Source organism: Cygnus atratus, chromosome 3 (assembly GCF_013377495.2).
Source record: "Cygnus atratus isolate AKBS03 ecotype Queensland, Australia chromosome 3, CAtr_DNAZoo_HiC_assembly, whole genome shotgun sequence".
NCBI lineage: Eukaryota > Metazoa > Chordata > Aves > Anseriformes > Anatidae > Cygnus > Cygnus atratus.
Window position 1 is genome coordinate 67,396,715 of NC_066364.1, and position 12,230 is coordinate 67,408,944.

Here is a 12,230-nt window from a genome sequence, read left to right on the forward strand (position 1 = left end):
GGAACAGGAGGCTCAGGGGAGACCTCATTGCTCTCTACAACTACCTGAAAGGAAGTTGTGGGGAGCTGGAGGTCAGCCTCTTCTCACAGATAACTAGTGATAGGACTAGAGGGAATGGCCTCAAGTTGTGCCAGGGGAGGTTCAGGTTGGGAATTAGGAGACATTTCTTCTCAGAAAGAGTGGTCAGGCATTGGAACAGGTTGCCCAGGGAGGTGGTGGAGTCACCATCCCTGGGGATGTTAAAGGAAAGTTTGCCCGTGGCGCTTAGGGACATGGTTTAGTGGGTGACTTTGGTGTTAAGGTGATGGTTGGACCGGATGATCTTGGATGTTTTTTCCAAACATGATTTGATTCTATGATTCCAAAGTTTGTCTGTTTTGAAGCTGATTGTGGATGGTACAAACTTAATAGCTTTACTTTTTCAGGTTTTGAACTTACTAATGTAAGCTGTATCTACTCTCCAATAAGCCTAATAATTTGTATACAGAGAAAGTGAAGGACAGCTTCGTTTTCTTTTTCCCTCCTGTAGAAATTTATCTGTTTAAGCATTCTGCTTGCTTGTGCAGAATTTTGAGGAAAATTCCTCATTACTTGCAGCAAAGGGGAAGGAATTGGACTACGTGGCTTCAGTGATCATGGGGATATGAATAATATGAAGAAACAGACATTTTTCACTAACTTCAGGGTGGGGTGGGGGGATAGTCTACTGGAAAAAAAAGAAAAAAAAAAAAAGGAAGTATGAATCCTATGATGAATCTATGAAAAGCATGAAACTATGAATCCTAAGCCAAAAGCATAAACTGATGATCTGGAAAGCAATGCGTAAACTGCTTCTAATAACAATCTGTGTTTGTAAATAAATGAAATGCAAAGTGTGATTGGTGATACCATACCTCAAATATTGTGTACACTTTTGGGCCCCTCAGTACTCCAAAGATATTGAATATCTGGATTCAGTTCAGAGAAGAGCAAGAAAACTGATGAAAGGACTAGAAAACAAGGTATTTAGGGACAGCTGAGGGAACTGGGACTGTTTAGTTTGAAGAAGAGAAGGCTGAGGGGAGACCTCATAACACTCTACAGCTACCTGAAAGGAAATGGCAGCAAGGAGGGTGTTGGTCCCTTTTCTCAGGTGACAAGTGGTAGTATGCAAGGAAACAGCCTCAAGTTGTGCCAGAAGAGGTTTAGATTGGATGTCAAGAAGAATTTCTTTAAAGAGAGGGTGGATAGGCACTGGAACAGGTTGCCCAGGGAACTGGTGGAGTCCCCATCCCTGAAGGTACTTCAGTGTTGTGTGGATATGGCACTTAGGACATGATTCAGTGATGGGACTCAGTATGTCAGGTTAACAGTTGGACTTGATAATCCTAAGGGTCTTTTCCAACCTGTGGGTTCTGTGACTCCTAGCCCTTTTTTAGAAACTAGGAAAATCTTATAGGAAGTTCATGGACAGTACAGGAAACGCAGGGCCATGTCCAAGCAGCTTTAGAAGATCTCTAAGGAGGGAGTCTCCACAACATCTATGAGCAACCTGTGACAGTGCTCCATCGTCCTCACAGTAAAGAATTGACTTTTGATGTCCAAAGGGAACTTCTTGTACTCCAGTGAGTGCCCATTGCCACTTGTCCTGTCTGTCACTGGGTACCACTGGAAGGAGCCTGGTTCTATCTTCACTGCATCTTCAGGTATTTATACACACTGATGAGAGTCCCTTTAACCAGCAGTCTTAACCACTGTTCTGGATTCATGACTTCGCTCTCTACTTGTCACTACATGGGCACAAGGTGAGCAAAAGAAACTTTATGTTTTAGTGCAGCCAATCACTGCTTGAAGAAGGAATTTTTATTTAGTAGATTTTATAGAAAGCACCTGTATTTGTTTAAGTGTAGCAAGCAAATATGTGTTCTTAGAAACTAGGAAAACCTTAGCATAAATTACTTTCTGGTAAGAGCAGGGAACTTCATAACCCAGAAGAGTCCCTTTGTGATAACTCCTCAAGGATCTGGACCTGTTACCAATGCTTGTAATTTCCCTGTGGAATTTTTTTAAGCAGAAGCACGGGGATCTATGGTGGCCACACTGCTATTTCTTTCTTTATGATAATCTCGCCCAACGGTTGAAATCTTTCCCAATGATGCATAGCATTGGAACCATATGAAAACCATATACATCTTCCTGAATGCCACATAATTGTTGGTCTCCTCACAAATAGCTCCAGTGAATGGTGTACAGCAGAAAACAGTCAAACAAACAAACAAAAAACAACAACAACAAAACAGAGTGGACAGTAAATATCCATCCCCATACCAACGTCTACCACTGAGTAAGAAAGCTGCTATTTTTAGAGGCACTACACATTAGTACTAACTTGTGCCCCCACGAATGCTGAAGATTTAAGTGCCAAAAGTGGGAACACAGTAGCATATGCAGATTATTCTTAATGTCTGTGCTGAGCCCTTCTTAAACCTGGCTTTGATATCTAATCAACATAAGATTAATAACTAACATAGGAGAATGGCATGACAGTTGCCAAACAGAGATGAATGATGCCCAATTACTACAGTTGTGTTTTTAAAAATGCTTTCAGACTTGCCATCTCGTGGCCCTAGTGGTATGGCAGGAGCAAGGTAAGCAAGGTAAGCTTCTTAGCCAGAGTACTTGCACCATTCAGATCTACTAAGGGTGATAAATACCTGGTTGATGGTTGGACTTGATAATCTCAAGAGTCTTTTCCAACCTAAATGATTCTGTGATTCCTGGAAACTTGGAAAATTTTACAGGAAATTCGAGGACTTCTATGAAATTCAAGGACTTCTATGAACAGCACAGGAAACCCATAATACATGGGTTACCAGTGCAGGATGACGGAGTTCCCTGGATGGTTGGTGCAATGCAAATTACTCCCAGTTACTTGCTTATCTCTTGGCATGGCTCTACATGGAAAGGAAGGGCAGGACATTTCTCTGCTTTGTAAATTACCCCAGCTAGTAGCCATTCCCCAAGCCTGAAAAGCTTTGATACCAGAATGGTTCTTACCTTCACCCTGATTGCCTCTCCCTGTGAGGGAGGTAGAGGAAGGGATTTAGGACTTCTTGTAAATCAACAGTAAGTATCCACATTTGGCAACTCTTCTGTCCCGTACTGATGATGCTAATCTGAAGAACCCAAGGAGGTCATCTGTTGCTATTGAGCAGTTCAAAGAGGTGCTTACTTCTTTTTGGAAAACATTAAAGACATTCTCAGCTGTCCCACCACAGCAACCAGAAAAACTAGAGAAATGTCAAATGTTGATTAAACTGATGATATAATCACTTTTAAAAATAAGGATGACTTTGCATGCACCTATCAGTGTAATTTACCTTCCAGCAGCAGGTTTTGTGCCATGAGGACCATGAGACATGGAAGAACCAAACCAAAAAAAAAAAAAGAAAGCTTACTTCAACCATGCAACTGTTGGCACCTTAATTTAGTACACAATCTCTCTGTTTTCCTGGGAGACTCTGTTTTCCTGAGTCTAGCCCATGGCAAAACTGCTGGTATTCTGTCACTAGCTGAATGCTCCACTACAAACAAGCTACCTTTTATAATGCTGAATGTTTTGTTTGATTAAATGTTTAAAACTTAAAGTTCTGGCAGCAACCACTATCAAAAAAAAAAAAGAAAAAACAAAACAAAACAAAACAAAACCTTAGAATATTTAATAGTAAAGACTAAAAATAGTAAAATAGTGTAGTCTTCCCTGACTCACAGAGTTTAAAAAAAAAAAAAAAAGGATCTAGATTAAGACGGCAATAAGAATTGCCTCATCAACTCCCAGAACATATACTCCTAAGGCCAAGGGCTGACATCTCTATTGAGGAAATTGTGGTGTAGTATAGAGATTTAAAAAATATAAAATATGTTCTGGAAAGGGAAAACCACAAGATGGTGCTCTTGAAACACTGCATGAGGCCAGATTCATTGACTTCCTTCTTGCTCACTTCAGAATATATTTCCTCCATTTCCGCTGACAATAGCTACCTATCCAGTTACTCTGGTCTAGGGTGAACTATACCAGTTACTCTGGTCTAGGATGATTACATTAAATCTGTGATTAAAAGAACAAATCCTAAACCTTGAATTCATTTACTTATTTTGACACTTGTTTGAAAAATATTTATCAGAATACGTATTTGTTTGTTACACTTAAACAAATATATGCACTTTCTATAAAAGCTTTATCCTGCTGCTATGTATTGTTTATTTACACATCTTCTTCAAGCAGTGATTGTCTGACCTAAAACATAGAGTTTATTTTGTCGACCTTGTGCCCATGTAGTGACAAGCAGAGAGCAAAGCCATGACTCCAAAGCAGTGGTTAAGAGCCATCCTACCAGTGTGGGTCTGAACAAAGTTGTCAGTAATGTGCCTTTGCTGCTGAGAAGGCTAATGGTATTCTTGCTGCACTGGACAAAGTGCTTGCAGCAGGTCGAGGGAGGTGATTCTTCACCTCTACTCATCATTGGTGTGGCCACACCTGGAGCGTTGTGTCCAGTTCTGAGCTCCCTTGTAAAAAAGAGATGTGGACATTCAGGAAAAGGTCCAGCAAAGAGCCACAAAGATGTTGAAGGGGCTGGAGCACCTCTCCTGTGAGGAAAGACTGAGAGAGCTGGGACTGTTCAGCCTGGGGAAGAGAAAGGGGTTTGATGTCTGGTTTCTGAACAACTTAAGCATCAGCTGTATGACTGCTATAGAGTGACTTGGACTTGTCTTCTAGCAGAAGCTAACGCTGCCAACTTGCAAAATATCTAAAAGGCTTAGTGGGAATACATAAGACAACTTCCCAGACAGTGCCTCTCCTGTGTTTTGGAGGAGCTGGTGTCTTGAGCTGAAACGCCATTACCGGAAATCAAAGGATGGACTGGGCAACTTCTGTGATACATGCTTGATTTTGGAATACACTTCCCATGACAGAAAAGGTTATCCCTCTAATGCATTTAATCTTTGGAACAGAGGATGAGGATTTACAGAGTTGGGGAACTGCTGGAGTGGAAGTCTTTACCTGAGAATGAACAAATTGTCATGTCAGGTCCACTTGATGCTAATATTACCTTGTTGGAGTTGTTTCTCCCCTGAAGAAGTCCAGGGGCAGACAAGGAGAGGTGGAAAACAAAGTGTTGATATTTCTAACATAAAACAAAAGCTACAAGGGTCTCCTTGAACTTGCAGGTATATACAGAAATACTCACAAGGTTCAAATGAAAGAATACATGTTGTAATGGCCACTGAGATGGTTCAGCAGCTGCGGGTTTGTCCCCTAAGATTTAGTCTTGCTCCACACTTTTTGTTCAGAAGTGTGTTCACTGTACTTCAGTACTATACTCACACAAACCAAGGCTTGGGAGGTATTTTGAGAAATTAAGATGTAAAAATTAAAAACAAAACCCATCAACAAATAAAAAAACACAGTTCCTTATGTCTGCTGATTACTCTGCAGGTGTCTGTTTGGTGCTGGGGAGGGATACAAGCCAAGCTGAGCTCTCAGCCAGCTGTAGCGGCAGAACCAGCCTGTGGCCTCACAAATGGATGTCCTCTCGCTGAGCAGGGGCCTTACTGAGGACAGAGAGGGAACCCTGGACACCCTCTGCTCCATTTCCCACTTCCTAAGTGCTGCTGGACTGGTTTTGGGGAGGTGCCAGGAGTGCTGCTGACCTTGGTCAACGCAGCTGTGCATGGCAAGGGGAAAAGGAGGAGGCTGATGTGGGACTTGGGGCAGGGGAAAAGCATGGCCACGGAGCAGGACTAAGGGTAGGGGTGGGAGCCATGGAGCAAGGGGGCATAGCTGGAGCAAGGGCCACTCTGGGGCACAGTGAGAAACAGAGGAAAGGTTTCCAGATGTTTGTGGTACCTTATAGCCAAACCTGGCTGGTAGTTTTGGATGCTGATGCTCTAAATGGCCTAGTTACACCAAATTCCTCACAAACGAATCACCCACACCCAGAGCATCCTGAAGGTCAGCGTTGGCTCTAACCAAAAGTATTTAACCAAAAGTATGTGCAGTGGGCACATAAGGTTCAGGCAGCCTTCATCTGCTCTTCACAGTAGCCCTCTATATGCTGCGATGCTTGGCCCCTGTGAGACCTGGAGGAGGTGTGGGGATGGGCCCATGCCGGCACCACTGGCCGAGAAGAGCACTGCAAAAGGAAGCTGCTCAGAAGCTCCTGGGTGTTTCAGCACAGTAACGCACAGTGACTACAGCTTCACGAGAGACTTAATATGGATCCAGCTATGGTTCTGGTGCTTCAACATTTACTGCCTCCTGAAACGCTTGCTTTCTGCCTCTATCTCCTGTATTTCCACCAGGGTGCGCAGTGCACCTTCTCAAAAGTGGTGAAAGCTGCTTCAAAGGGCTTAGGTGGTAGCTTGCTCAGGCATGAATCATAATGCAAACACGATGACACAAGACCTCTGAGACTTACCTCTCATATTTAGTGTCATTTTATGAGGGTCTACCTCGGTTCAGTTAATTACATTGTGCAACAAATTTTCGTTAGTCATATGTAGATCTAATTTTCAAGATTGTCCCTGGGTACCAAATTAGCAGAGAAGACATCAATTGCAATTTGCTTACAAACATACTTTAAACACCAGCTGCTTGTAAAAATACACATAATGTTTTTAAATTAAAAAGCTCTGTGTTGCCAAAAGCAAAAAAAAAAAAAAAAATCTCACAACAGGCAGCACAATAGCATTTAGTCTCTGCAATGCATTTACTTATGTACTGCTAGATTAAAATGAAATGAAATGAAAATAAAATAAAATAAAATAAAATAAAATAAAATAAAATAAAATAAATAAATAATAAAAATATATATGCCAGAATAAAACCCAGGAAGTCTGTGGCTTGCTCACATGTCCTTATAATTCTTTGTGGCACATCACGATTATGTGATAAGTAATGAGAAGCTGTAGTGGGAAAAGCCTGTTGAAGCAGGGTAAAAAGCCATGTAAGATATCATATATTAAACAAATAAATCAGAAAAAAAATACTGAAGGACTTCCAGACTCATAGAATACATTTTATCAGGAGTTTTGAAAAGCCAGGCAGTTCATATTTTTTCTGGTCTTTTTACCTCTATTAAATAGCTATTATATTTTCTGTATTTATATTTGTATATTAGTATATAAAATATATAATACATTATAAATTATTAAGATGTCTTAGTGCCCTACACCACTACCATTGTCCTCCCACTCTGCTATGAAATAGACATGAAATATGTAAGGAGTGCACTTCTTACATATTTCTATTTATACTGTCAGTATGTTAATAGTCAGAGTACTTATTTTCTTGTCAGAAATTGTAATGTTCTGCAGTGTTCTTGGTACTCTTGTAAACAGATTAAAATCTGAATGGTGTTTTGCTCAAAGGAATGAAAACAACTCTGCTGTATATCAGATATCACGACAGAATAAAGGCTCTCTTCCATTGTAGCTTCAATCAAGAGCAAGATTTTCATTGTTCATACAGAGCAGCTCACTATAGTTAGGTTTTCCCAAATTTCTGGCATTGACAGTAATTTAGCATGTTGGGTTTTGTTTACATGCTAGTTTTGAATATGATTAATGTTAAAAAAAATTCAATGTCCTATCTATACATATTGACACTGAAGCAAAATAGATCTCAGTATTTACTCTTTTGCATATTAATTTCATAAATCCTGGTGACCAAAATCAAAGGTGCTGGTTGTGTACATTTAAAAAAGTTAGATCATATGCCCTCCTTACTCAGGAAATACTCTAGGAGAAAAAAAATAGAAAGTACTCAATAATATTAATAATAATGAAAAATATTAACTTGTAAGGCAGGTAATGAGAAGTGAACAAGAAGTGTTGCAGTAAGAGCAACTTGATTTTGAGAGATGTGTCTCAGTTTCATTCTTTGCCTATGTGTGATGTGAGAAAAATAACACTCAAGGACTCTAATTCCTTTCTTGAAAGTGATAGATCTTAATGAAACATTTTCTTCCTGAACGTTCATACTAAGCAAAGCAAATCCATGACCAACAACAGTTTCAGAAATAGTTTTTTGAATGATCCTGGCTTATTTGAACATAAATCAAGGATAGAATAAGACATAACCACACCTAAATCACATGTAATTTCCTTATGTGTAACTTGCAAAGAACTTCACAAGTGAGATGAATGTTGTTATTCTATTTTAAATGTAAAGAATCCGAGAGGTATGAAATGCTTAGTCCATGATCATGAAGGGTTTCAGCTACAAATACATCCTGGAATTTCTGACTCCAAATTCTGGGGCTATATCTTCTCCTATCCAAACTGCTTTTCATAGTAATTAAAGTAGAAAATCAAAGGAGCATTTTCTATTTTATGGTACACAGTGCCCAAACAAGCAATGAAGCTTTTAGGAAACATGAATGTGGAGAAAGATTTCTGGTTTAAATTGGTTATATTTTAAAGTGGTTAACTTATATCAACAACAACAACAATAATACCAATAATAATAAAAGGTACAAAAAAACAAATTGTCCGAAACGATAAAACCAGGCTCAGCTCATGCCTCAGACAGTTTTAAGACGAGGTGAAGATCAGAAGTAGCAAAATCTTAGTGTTTCTTTCTGATGTAGGATTCACCCTTTGATGTAACTTCTTATTGCAGGTGAGTGATGTACACATGTACAGCCCACTTAAGTCTACATCACCTATTTATTGCTCATGTGACTGATAGAAACACAAATTTATGCTCTTGTAAAAATACAGGATTAACTTTTAGCACTGCTAACTAGGCAGAAATGGTTTTGTTATTTTATAGTATGTAAGTGTAACTCACTGTGAAAAAAAAAAAAAATCAGTGGAAGAAATGCCTGTGACTTGAGCCTCCAGAGGTATGAAGAATAGTCAGAACTGTTAGCATCACTGATAAGCACCAGCCTTGGGCAAAGGGGAGTTTAGCAGCTTGCTCCTGTTAATCTCTTATGCAATCTTTGTGGATGGAGGCCTGCAAGTTTGGTATGAGAGGCTGCCGAAGGCAGGAATCTTGTGGTGGCAGGACAGCCCAGTTCTGGTGGCAGAAGAGTCTTGAAGGTCATAGTGCCCAGAGTGAAAACTTTTGCTTCATTATTTGTTAAATAAATATTAAAATGAACATCCTTGAATATGATAATGAGCTTAATGAAGTACATGCTAAACATATATGACATATATGACTTAACAGTACTTAACTCTTCACCCAAATCATGCTAAACATCACCCCAGAGGGGGAAAAGATAAGGTTAGGATATAAAAGGGTGTTAGGAGTTAGTGTTAAGAAAGTTTGTGTTAGGAAAAAAAAAAAGTAAAAAAAAAAGTGAGGAAAAAGAAAAGCAGGGGGAAGAAAGAAGAAATTGGAAACCTAGGAAAGGCAGTTAATGGGCTGTGCTCCTTCTCCTCCACTGAGACAGGGAGGCCTCCCTGGTAAGCTCTGTGCCTTCACCCTTTGGTGAGAAATACCTGGGATAACATTTTTGCTAGCACTATTACCATATATTACCGCTACTGCATTAAGTGTATTTATCAATGCCTATTCTCTTGCCTTACTAATTACTTTAAATTCTGTGAAGCTGTCTCAGTGAAACCATTAGGAGGGCTCTTAAACAGGCTAATGTTGGACTATGGTAAATTTCCTTTAACATGACAAGAGGGTAAAAAATATTAATTGTGGAGAGGATGGTAGAGGGTTACTGTAGCTTTTCCTCATCTATCTGAACAAATTAAATATAGCTTACTATGGGTTTGCAAGGATTATACACTGGAAAGAAAAAGCCATCACTTACATTATTACTTATTACTGTTGCTTTGTTTTGACCTTAATAGATTTATCTTTCAAAGAAATCAACACATCACTCAATAAAATTGTAAAGTTCCAAAATATTTCTGAAAGTTCTCATTGTCACATTTACATAAATTCTTTGCTATAAACCAGCTAAATTTGTACTCAGCAAATAAGGTTTAAGAATACTTCTATTCCATGGTTTTCTGTATATGTATTTATTGTATTTATCTATAGTTAATTTACCTAATCTTAATGCAAAGTATGTTAGACATAAAATACGAGTTTTTATTCTCTACAACTATTGTGTCAGGAGCTAGCTAAAAGTAGGGAGGTCGTATAAAAATTTCTGAAGTTGTTAATTTATTTTGGATTTACAGAGTTTTAAATTCCTTTCCCAAATTCCAATTTGTATTACGTATTCATAAAATATAAAATATTTATAATCTATAACGTTATTAAAATACTTTCAACTTGTCACAGGCAGTGCCCAAGAAGCTGAACCACCACAGTGCTTTGCCATACTGGCCACTTTCTCCCAGGTGGCAAGGGATATACCATTACACCTTCACACATTAAACCCACGTACTGAGGCAGCTGGAGGCCACTTTCTTGAAAGGCTTGATATTTTAAAATAGTGTACATACAATCTTTTCTACTTAATATATATTTTATATATATATATATATATCAGTCAGCACTTAGCCACCAGGGCAGAGAGACAAAGCTGTCTTCTTACCTGCTCTGCAAAGGTTTTTCAGACAGCAGTTTTGTTCATGCACATATGGTTCTTGATCTTGGGCCAGGGCAGTTTGAACGCAGTGATTTCAGAGTATGCCTGTGCAGATCTCCCTTGATACAACCCTCACTGATACAACCTTTCAGAAACAGTCACACTCATGCAGTGATTCTGGATATTTTTTATTCCTGCTGCTGGGTTTGCTGTAATGAACATCAGAGTTCTTGTCATGGGTGCCACCTCACATTCAGAGTACTAAACTTGGCCCTGATTTCAAGTTTGCTATCATATTAATTTAATCATCCAACTTTTGGCTAGCTTTATATTGATGTTCTTTTCTTTGCACTGCTATAAATGTGTATAAAATCATATCTAATCTCAGTAACTCTGACAGTTCCCATGATGCCAGCAACAATACCAGTACCCACGCATGCATCTAAAGTAAGGGTCCTCTGCTAAAGCAGAGAAGGCAAAGAGATCTTGAAATAAAGTAAGTACCGAAGATTTTTACCTTTCATCAGATATTTGTCATGCATAAAGATTTTAAATCCTATTTGCACTAAATTCCAGCACAGTGCTCCTATGTTATCAATTTCCAAAAGTAATTTGAGAAAGATGTCAGAGCTCAAGATGAGAAAACATAATTGAATTTATCTTTTTATTGATGTATTAACCAGTGCATTTTCAAACTTACATATTTCTTAAACTACCTTGTTTTATCACTGTTAGTTTTAAATATTACTGCACTGAAAATATTTTTGAGTCTTTCAGTTTACAGTTATTCTTCTCTTAATAAGAATGTAAAGCTATTGCCCAGTATATAAGCTTGTAAGCATCATCATGTGGATTCAAAGTTAATAAATCTTCCTCTTAATTTTAATAAAGGAATGAATAAAGCTATGACCTTCTCCTCCCACCGTGTTAAATTACAACGAGGTTGGGGGTGGTTTAATCTATTGAAGCAGTTGTCCATGATGACATTGCTGTATTATTGATTGAAGACAGACTACATGTGCACACTCATCCCTTTACTTGAAAAAGAAATGGTTTTAAAGCTTTATGTAACAGGCACATGTCCTTAGCTTTCAGCCATTTCAGCTCTGGCATTCTAACCAGTGTATGTGCTTATTTTTTCTTCATGAAATAATAATCACCGTAGTAGTAATATATATTATGCTTTAAGGTATCCATAATGTGGGCTACAGTTTTAGACATCAAATGTTTGAGTGTGTTACAGCGGGTTAAGAAAGTATTGGTTATCTGCTGAGTGTGGCAACAGTTCCTGGACTCAATATTTGTCCTAGTTTTCATGCAAATGATTTATTTTATCTTAAAGTCCATCCAGTAGTGTTTAGGGTAAATTCTGCTTTGCAATAAGCTAATGCGCTAAGAGTATACACAGTTTTAAGCCATGCTTAAGATGGCAAAATGAAAATGTCCAGGAACATTCATAGTAATTGAGGCTTACAGCCAATGTCTATGCTGACAAACCCTCTCAGCCTCCCTAAGAGTTGGACTGTGTGCACATGACCCATTGAAGGTGATCTCCACCAACTGTAATAACTTTTGAACAGTACACAGCAATTATTTGGGAAAAAGCTAGTCAGCACAGGCTAATGGCTCTAACACTAGAGGATAAGGTATTTCAGTGCCCAGGAGTCTACTAATGTAACTTGTAAT